Here is a 10,973-nt window from a genome sequence, read left to right as displayed (position 1 = left end):
CAAGTAACGGTGACACCTGATTGGCCGCGGACCGCGCCTCCGGGCCCTGGTTCTGCGTGACGTCACCTCTCTTTTTTCAATAAACACTTCGATAAAAAAAATACCTGTTTTTAGGTAGGTTCACATTATCAACCTGAGGGCGAAGCTCGCAATTAAAAGCTCATTTCTGAAGGAACGAGTGGTATGTACCAACAACTCGATACAATTTACCAGAAATTTCAGAAATGACGAGGGATAGGCAAGAACAGATAAAAATGCAGATAATGGAAGACAGAGCAAGGTGCATGACTTTCTACCGAACACCTGTCAATAATCAGACCAAGGCAAGCACATTTCATGCAAATAACTTCGCTGAACGAATGAAATTAGCGAGTGGCTTTGTACAATGTGACAAAAGGAATCATCCACACTAGGCCTATGCAGATATTTGACTCAAAGAGAGGGACGCCAAACGATAAAGACATTTGCGTAAATTTTGATAACAATAACTTTCAAAGGGTTGAAAAGTGGCGACACCTGATCGAAGAGATAGTAGCTACACCATTAATCCCACGATAAAGCCTTCTGCAGACCTTTAGTCAAGAAGAACATTGATACAGGGGAAAAATACAAGAAGGCAACAATGAAGAAACAATAAGCAACGTTCGATCAGCCTGACAGACAGGCAGACAGACAGACCATGAAGGAAATACCAACAGATCGGATGGTTTTTCTGGCCTCGTGTGATCTGGCTTTAACCATGTCGGAGAGTGATTAAGTGCGTGAGGGACTGGAGGAATCCCAACGTAATACGTGCTGCGCATCTACCGGGCGTAAGTTTTTGAGACTTTTGGAGCCCAAAAGGGCGCACTGCACAATGTAGCGTGTCTAAAGGCTTTGTACGCGCTACGTGACGTTGTAAGGGCAGATCTAGAGCAAGGGCGAATCCGGGAGGCCCAACGGGGACCATACCCAAAATGGAGCTAAAAATATTTTTCGTGGGGGTGGGGATAATGAGAGATAGGCGACGTTTGGTCTGTTTCATACCTCGTCTTTCAAAACGCACGTAATAAAAGTTCCAAATGTAACTGGCTCGCACCTCAGTAAGGCTTTAAAGGTCACGCTAAAAACCCAAATAATAGCCCGAACAACAAGCCCCCCCCAAAAAAAATTGGTTTCCAGATTTCCCCTTGTACAATGTAAAAACTCAGCCTCATACAAGTTCATCTCTTCAAATTATTCCTCTAAGTGAAAATGCGGGCCCTTTTCTTCTACTTTTTTTTTACTATTTCAAATTAATGCAATGTCTGTCAACGTAAGGGGGTTACTTCTCAATTCTGCTGAAAGCAGACGAGGTCCACGCTTTTCTGCTTGGCTCAAACAGTTCCATAGTTGCTACCATGCTATCTTGGTTTCCCGCGAGCTGATCTATCTATCTGCGAGCATACCTGTGCCGCGTTGTATTGTAACATGTTGTGCTGTACTGCCCATGCACTTACTGATTCCAGATCGAAAGGTGATGTTTGCGAGAAGGCTCGTCACTTCCGGGCCACCGTAAGCTGGATCATTCTCAACGACTGTTCCCAAGATGCCAAAGTTGAGGAAATTTCTGTAGTAGTTCTTCCGGTAAACATGGGCCGGTCCTTGATTGCAAGGGCGATTCTGAGCGGCACCATGCGTTGATGGTTGCCTTACACCGAGGACTCTTTCTTCAAACTACCGCCCACCCCGGAGTCATTCACGCCCCGCGACACTCTCGAGTAGGAATTGTTTCATTCTCTGTTGGTTCCCTCCAAATGGGAGTCTCTCGCCAATTAGATAGATACCTCTCACAAACACCTGCGCCATTGAAGGCGCCCCCTGTCAGAATTGATGGCTCTCCGCTTTTGTGAGGGCGAACTTTGTTGAATGTATCAAAAAGGAAACTTACCCCTTGGATAGTGTTGTTTTCATCGAATGCCTCAAAACACCGCCAGGACGACGGAGAGACACTCTCCACCCGAGCAGAAGCGAGCCGTGAAAAGGTAGTTGACTTTTTTCGGAGCGGTCTTTCTTTTTGCCGAACGTTCTCCAACTAAGGAGTAAATTGCGACATCGCATGCCAGACCTTGCCATGTGAAAATACCAAAAGATTAAAAAAAAAATTGTCATGATCTAATGGATCATGCTTAAAGTCCGAAAGTTGAGCAGTCCACCGAACGAGACAAAATTATGGAGCTCACTTAGGGTTTCGACAGTACAGAGTTTGGGTATACAGCAATACATGGTTATCGTGAAAAAAAAGAAGATTTTTTTACATTTTCAGTAAGAAAAGCACCTAAGCTATCTAATCAGCATCAATCAGCATAATCGAACCTGCAGTCACCCAATGAAAATTATCAACGCTTCCTGTGGATATTTTCTATCATGGGTGAAATTGGAGGGCCCTAAAATGCTAGCACTCTAAAAATCATTCTCGGTTCAGATTGACCAAGCATCTGTTACAAGGTTTTCAAGATCAAAAATTCCCTTTTCTGGGTCCATTGACCCATAACAAGTCATTCTGACATGGAAAAGTGTCGCTATTGTCCCGAAATAGCTAATTCAGAATCACATCCTGAGTCAACCTGACCTGAGAGTTTCCACAATGCACAATCAGTACGGTTAGCCATTATCGTTTCAGTTTTAGACAGCTCTCTTTGGGTACCGTAAGTAGCAACATCTCCCCCTTCTTCCTAAACATACAAAGAAAATCCCGTTTTTCTCAGGAAAGAAACGCTAAAAAACATAATATGTTATCTTCTACGGCTGTAACCGCTAAGCATGACTTTCTTCCCCTGATAGCTTTGAGTTAAACAGCGGTTGTCACTTAGAAAAAAAATCTCCTTCCTTCTGTCAATCTCCAGATTTTCCCCTCCAACGGGGTGTCTGTTTTTTGTCTGAGAGCAGCGGCTTTTGGGCTTCATTCCGTCAACAGGTTTTGTCTGAAGGTGTCAACCAGTAGTTGGTCGTTTTCTTTCAGGATTGGAGTGCCGGGTCGCTGGACCGTGGAGGCCCCAGAATGTGCCAGTGGGCGGGTAAACGAGCACATTGGTGGGGCAACAAACACCCAATCATCGGCTCTGCTTCTTAAGAGCCGCCGACGTACCCGTTTGCTCTGCCGGTCTTTGTCTGGTTGTCTTTTTGTCGAGACAAATGTTGTTTGTTATGGACACGAGCTTCGCCACACCCAGACCTTTTCCAGTTGTACATTCCATACCCCTTTTTCGGATGGGAACGAATTTATGGGGAACTCTGAAGCGGGAAAGTATTATGCGGCACAGAGGTCCGGAAAAATTTTGGAGGACATTTTCAATCCGTTTGGAGGAATCTTCCGCAGACACTGCCGTTTTTTTTCCGGGGCGCTCACTGACATTGACGTGAAATAGAAACCAGCTCAATTCTTTTAAAAATTCAATGGAAATATATCTTGCCGTGTTATCAGATTAGTTGAATGCTCACCTTCTTTTTAATTACGTTGCAAGGCGGGTTGGTGCTGGGGGGGGGAATTGTTCCATGCACTCAGAATTATAAGAAGGCAAACACGATCCGTTTAATGGTCAACGCTAGTTAGTTCCGCACCCCTTTAAACTAGACCCCCGTTTTCGCCACAGGCTGAGGACAAAACTCTTCAGGCGACCATTGTCTGACATGTCGGATGTAACGATCAGTTTGCAATCCCGTACTTAAGAAACACACGTCTGACTCTTCCAAGTATTTAACGAGAAACACATCTCGATGTGCAAGGAGATCTATTTTCAGTCCATAGATCCAACCGGTGCGACATTTTCAATCAGCGGGGAAATTTCTCTTCTCCGGGATGTGATTTGGCGCGGCTGCGCGGCCGGGCGGACAATCAAATCGCGGGCCACTCCATTTGACTGAAATTTCACTTTGCTGGTGTGGGAGAGAATCGGGGAAAGGTGGAAGGTAAGAAAATGCATTTTTGATCGAAAAGGGGCAACCTGCTAAAAAGGCCGCTGATGTAATTGTCGCGGCCTTAATTCGTTTTTTCAGTGTCGCAAACGCAAAGACTCAAACCCTACTTTCATCGAAGTGCTCGTTAGCCACCTCAACTCACGCGTGCATAATTCTTACTTGAGTGAAAGAAACCAGGCGAAGCAGGTTGGTGGACTATAGGAATAAGAAATAACATCCAGGCTACATACATGAGGCAAGTTGGAACAGTTTTATAAAATCCCGCATAGCGGTAATTAAACATGACAGAATTGTCAGCATTCCAGCAACCTTATTTCTGTTGTCAGGACGGTTAATACGGAAAATGAGGTCCACTGAAGGTTATTCGATAATGTTTTCGAATATGCTACAGCAAACTGTTAAGGGGCCATTGGAAATCTTTCTTAAAATCAATTATCATTATCTTGGTTTCGTGCGTGGTTGTCACATTTTACACATTCATTGACTGATTTGGCCTGTTCTTATTTCTCTGTATGTTCATGATCAAATACACCTAGGTGTAAATGAACACCCTTCCTGCAGTAGCGTATTTAGGGATAAATGTCGGGGAGGGCGGGGTGCACTCATTCTTTTTTTTCAAGGAGGTAACACAAGAAAATAGGCTGCAGCTGCATAGCTATATAAACTGTAGGGAAATTATCTACAGATTTCAAAGGGGGGTAGGGCATCCGCCAGTTACACTGCCCTCCTGCAATGGACATTTTTCTCCTTAAACAAACGAGAATTGAGTTTGTTATGTTCTTCTGCTGCTATACTTCTTTGGCTAACGTGGATGCTGCGGTCGTTGCTGCTGTAGCTGACTATACTGCTGTTGTTGATAGTGAGAGTGTTGTTGCTGGTGCTTATGCTGCTGTTGATGTTGCCGTTTTTTGCTGTTGTTTCTACTGTTGATGTTGCTGCAGTTGTTGCTGGTGCTGCTGTTGATGTTACTGTTGTTTCTGCTGTTGTTGCTGGTGCTTGTGCTACTGCTGATGTTGCTGTTGTTTCTGCTGTTGTTGCTGGTGCTTATGCTGCTGTTGCGGTTGTTGCTGCTGTTGATGTTGCTGCAGTTGTTGCTGATGTTTGTGCTGCTGTCGATGTTGCTGCTGTTACTGTTGTTACTGCCGTTGACGTTGTTGCTAGTGCCGATGCTGATGTTGATGTTACTGTTGCTGCTGTTGTTTTCTACTGTTGATGTTGCTGCTGTTGTTGATGGTTCTTGTGCTGCTGTTGATGTTGTTGCTGTTACTGTTGTTACTACTGTTGATGTTGTTGCCGGTGCTGATGCTGATGTTGGTACTGCTGTTGCTGGTGTTGCTGCCATTACTAATGTTTCTGTTACTGGTGCTAATGTTGTTGCTGCTGTTGTTGATGCCGATGTTGGTTCTACTCCAGCTGTTGATGCTGTTGCTGCTGTTGTTGATGCCGATGTTGGTTCTACTCCAGCTGTTGCTGCTGTTGTTGATGCCGATGTTGGTTCTACTCCAGCTGTTGATGCTGTTGCTGCTGTTGTTGATGCCGATGTTGGTTCTACTCCAGCTGTTGATGCTGTTGCTGCTGTTGTTGATGCCGATGTTGGTTCTACTCCAGCTGTTGCTGCTGTTGTTGATGCCGATGTTGGTTCTACTCCAGCTGTTGATGCTGTTGCTGCTGTTGTTGATGCCGATGTTGGTTCTACTCCAGCTGTTGATGCTGTTGCTGCTGTTGTTGATGCCGATGTTGGTTCTACTCCAGCTGTTGATGCTGTTGCTGCTGTTGTTGATGCCGATGTTGGTTCTACTCCAGCTGTTGATGCTGTTGCTGCTGTTGTTGATGCCGATGTTGGTTCTACTCCAGCTGTTGATGCTGTTGCTGCTGTTGTTGATGCCGATGTTGGTTCTACTCCAGCTGTTGATGCTGTTGCTGCTGTTGTTGATGCCGATTTTGCTATTGTTCCTCCTGCTACTGCTATCGCTGCTGTTGCCGTTGTTGCTGCTATTACTGTTAGATGCTATTGATGTTGCGTGTGATCTTTGCAGGCCGACGCTATTATTACTTTACAGTAATAATAATTTACAGATGATTTTTAAAAAACCCGTCCAGAAAGTGGAGGCTGGTCAAGAACCAGGATAAAAGCCAATTCTTTTCGACAACTTGTCTCCTGCTGAAAACACTAAATGTCTTTTTGTTTACGCCAATTAGATGCCGGCATAGAGAAATGCTGAATGTAACTCATAGTGCGACTGTCACAAAACGTGACAAAATTGCCAGGACCACCCTGTGACGATGGCAGTCTTGGGGGGTAGCCAGGCGTGGACTTAATTACGCCAAAAAGTCGGGCACAAACACTCACCACCAGCTAAGATCATGGACCGTGTCCAACCGTACAATGACCGGGCACTTGAGGAAGAGAATACGGCGGAGTCGACAATCTCTGCGGCGGTGGACCTAAAGAGCCAGATTAGGAGTAGAGAGAAGGGTGGGGAGAGTACCCGTGCAAAGGGTCGGTAAATGGGCAGTTGTAGACGCCAGAAATAAAAAGCACAAGATTTTCAGATTGTGGAGAAATGGCAGGCGGGTGGCCGTTCTCTGCGACTTTTCCCGGCATTTCGCTCAAGTAGCTTAGCACAGTGCTACTCAGTAATATTTCAGTCTGCGGGAATTTCGGAAAGTGTCTGTTCACAAAATATTCGAAATTTAAAAGAAACCAAACCGACAGGGTATTTGTGGCCTTCACAAATTAATAAGCTGAATGAAAAAAAAATGAACCCCTCACCAATATCGATACTAAATTTGAAGAACGAAATGTGACAGGAACATCACGAGCAGTCATGTTGCTCTCTCAGGGGCATGCTGGGTAAATTCAATCTACCATTAATCCCTCGTGATGCAACCATCCAAGCACAACGTGCGTGCCTCAGTGAAGAGAAGCGGGGTGGCAGAGTTTAAATCAGCAGAGCAGGGACCGGGACAAACCCAGCCAATTTGCCCAAGAAGGCCCTTGCATACAAATTTCCCCTCTCGGTCCATAAACAAACAGTCCGGGGGAATTACCCTGGGTCTCCTGTGCCGTGGTCCCGCCCTTGTCGCTCCCCGGCACAACCCATCTGTCCGTCCCGTCAGCCACTCCTCGCTTTGTGCTGCCTTAGCCTCCGTTCCTTTATAACTGTGCCGGGGAGGAAAACGTCTCCCACAGCTAGCTCCTGCGGATGTCTCGTCGATGAGGACTTTAACTTTATACGTGACACTCGTTTATATAACCTTACAGACAGCTGACAGATTCAGCGAGGATTCATGAAGACATGAAAGAATTAATACACGAGAAGGCGAACAGCGGCTCAACCAAGACACTCAGTAATGTTTAGTACAAAGCCCCAAATAATTCTGGGAGTGCACTCCCACTTGGGGCCGGTGTTTTGACCATGTGCAGTGTCGTGTGGGGTTTCAAATTGGCTGGTGCCAGTTTCGAGAATGAGCTCGAACTAAGCAAAGCTCTGGTTTCAAGGGGACTCTTTTAGAATCAAATGCAGAGGTCTCCGATATCGGGTCATTTGCGGCGTTCATTAATGTTTACTCGCATCAACAGAGGGCGCCCTTGCCATCGTTAGGCCAGAGCTGTTTACGGAGAGAGCAGCGCCAGCTTTGGACTTCGAAACCGATGTGGCTGCTCATTACGTCTGCAGTAAAGCATACAGCTATTGTGTGCCAATTGCCCATGTGCACTAACGCATAATCCACCATTTTGGTTGCGACTATTGAGACACTCACATCGCAATTGTCTCCATAAACAGCTCTGCATTAAGCCAGAGCGGTGTATGGAAAAACCTGCGACATGAGCGTCACCATTCTTGAAAAACAAACTGGCAAGGCGCTGACCTTACATGCCTAGTGTGGACTTGTGAACTTCCCGAAAAAATGTCAACACGATGCAGGAAGGGAAGACGTTCTGTGGACTTACCCATGTCCACAGAACGTTTCCCCTTCTCTTAAAAAGAAGTTTAGAGGCATTTCAGAGTTAGAGTCATCTGTCATAAAAGGAACAGTTAAGGAAACATTTTACAAAAATCCAACTTAAAATCATGTTCCCGGTTCAAGAAAAATTAGTATTTTCACCGAGTTTTCTTAACTGCACGAAAATAAAGGAATGTCCAATTTAGGTGTAACGTAAGTGGGTGTCTTTATGCGCCAATGTATACAATAGCAGCACGCACCGCTAGTCTGCGCACTTCACATAATGAACAGCCATTTTGTTTCCAAAATCTGAAGCTGACGCTTCTTTCTCTATGTACAGCTCTGCATTCATAGCGTCTAAGGAGAGTAACTACAGCGGTACGTGGGCAGGTTTTTATTTCGAGCGCTGAATGGCGTGTCTACATTTTATTAGACTGGATACACTATCTATGGGTGTGAGTGTGTTTTGAGGTATTGTCCATAATAGAACAGATTAAGAACAACGTTCTTTGTTCAACTGTTTCTGACCATCTCGAAATGTAAGGAACTGTTGTGAGTGTTTTGTATTGTGGGGCAGTATCCACTTGAAAAATTTGGATTTAAACCCGTGAATTCCCTCCTCTGACAAGATACCGCTGTTTGGTTGGACCCCACTAACCCCGTCCCATAATTCCTTGCAGAGTCGCTACTGCTCCGAACCCTACCTCGTCCTGTTTGTAAACCAACGCCCGCAATCACCTGCAACTTCTCTCTCCCGAAAGTGCAACACCAATATGAAGCCAACTGTCAACAGTTACCTTCGAGACAGCCCCCCCCCCTTAAAAAAAACTCCTGAAAATAAAGCCTATCCCATGCAGAGGCCAGCATCTCCCATTGTTCGTTGCGCGAAAACAGTGTAAATTTGAAATGAGAGCCTAGGGCAAATCTCTCAAAGAGGCCAGCCGAGCGTGGAATGAGATTAGGGTGAGCCCTCGGTACAAGGTAAAAAAAAAGTTTCGGCATTGCCGGGCAGACTGAATGATTTTAGGATTTTCCCTCGGGGACTCTGAGCAGATTGTTCCTGGGCTGTGGTGTGCCTCTCTCCATCCGTCTCCCGGTCTACAGTACTTGCCTGCTGCCTGTCTGATGATGAATTTCTGCTCTTGAGTTGGGGTCGATCATTTTATCCCTGGTACACAGAGAAGCCTCCGCCTTGAGAAACGACCAATGCCTCTACTAGAATAGTCTACCGCGGAGGTTTTAGTTTAAAAATAGCTGTGAGGAAGTAACTGTTACCATGGGTCACGGTTGTCACGTGTCCTTGGACTGAAATCGACGCCTTTTGTCCTAAAAACAGAAACACTCTCGTGTTGGTAAATGAAAGACGTTTTCTAAATTCAGTATTCGACGACTGCCATAGAAGATATAAACCAATAACATTATAGGTGCTAAACTGGGGCAGTGATCAAAATTAGGAAAGACATTTTCGAGAGCAGGTAGAGAACAGAGGGGGACACCGAAAGCGCCAGACGGAGAAAAAGGTAGGGAGGCTCACCGATAAATATAGACGCAAGCATGACGGGTGGCTTTTTCCAATTCACAAGATCTGTTGACACTATGTAGATTATTCATACAGAATCGGATATCACAATTTTTTTCCTTACTGTGGTTTCTAATGTTCGATTTTCGGTGCTCGATTTTCGGCGAAAAGGTTAGCGTCTTCTTACACAACCTGAAAGACACACTAAACAAACAAACAAACAAAACCAGAGAAACAGGCACACACAACCGTAAAAGGAGCGCTCTTTTTGTGGTGAAAAATGCAGTTCTTCTGAAAGGAGCATGGAACGAATTGAAAAATCAAAGCGCTTGACCTTTGGGGGGGGCAGACTGTGGTGTCTGGAAGAGATACATCTTCGAGCCAAAAGGACTGTCTCACTAGTTGGCTAAATTTGAAAGTAGGTACAGGTGCACCCCCCCTTTTTTGCTGCGAAACTTGAGTTTAGCAATTTAACACAACTAAACACTTCTCGGTATTAGTCCGTATGTTATCGTAAATATCGAACATGTTTAGACTACTGATAATTGTTATTATCAATTAAACATTAGAGTTTGGGAACTTGACACAAAAGTACAACTTCCAAACATTTCAGCAAATGATAGCGAGACAGTTTTTTTTTACAGATAGAATTAATGTTGGCTCAATCCACCATCCACATAAACAAGATTACCCCCAAACCCCAAAACGGCTGAATTTGGTACAAAGTATTAAACAGATTCCGAAAAATACAGAAAGCTCCCAGCCAACATCCTGGTCGTCCAGCGGTTGACCCCATCAGGGAATCACCTACCAGAGCTGGTCCCGCACCTGTGCCTCGTTGTCCCCACACAGCCCGTAATCCCAGTGATGTTTGCGTGTGATTTGGGGGCCTGATGGGGCAAACACGAGTAAAGAAAAAAAATGGAGACAAAAGAAAAAAATCATAAACGCATGAAAACACAAAAGACACTACAATGGCCTAATCCAGTTAATAACGTGCACGAAAAGCAGATTCGCTAACCGGATTAAAAAAATCGCCACCAGACGTCAACGTACTTTTCAAAATATGATTCCATTTCATGTGTTTCTTTTTCTGTCGACTTTTTGTGGGGTGAAAATTTTCGTCATTGATTGTAAGATTGTAAGACCGCTGATTTAACCTTCCGAACAAAAAAAGAGAACGAGTTCGCTTTTTGTGTAATTTGGTTTCAGATTTTAATATTTTTCGTCTTTTGTGTACAGCTTTGGCCATCGAGTTATTTCATGAAAGGATTGCTTTCCAAATGGCGTATTTTTAGCATGGTTCACAGTTTCGATTTTTGCTGCATTGGCAACATAATGAAGGACTCTCCTTCTATCCAATATATTACAGAAAAATATATTATTTAGTTTTGAGGGCTTGGCTTTGTAAACCGCCAAAGACGATTGTAATCTCTGCCCTCGCCGATTTGCCAAGATTTCGGCTTTTATGTTTGTCATTTTCTGGCGTTTTTATTCGGGGATTTTCTGCAAATCGGTGCGTGCACGCAAGCGATAGTTCTTTTTGAGTGTAACCCAGCGTGCTTAACAC

This window comes from Acanthaster planci, linkage group LG12 (genome assembly GCF_054643075.1).
Source record: "Acanthaster planci isolate LZ-2023a linkage group LG12, COTS_SCS, whole genome shotgun sequence".
NCBI lineage: Eukaryota > Metazoa > Echinodermata > Asteroidea > Valvatida > Acanthasteridae > Acanthaster > Acanthaster planci.
This window is presented reverse-complemented; position numbering follows the sequence as displayed.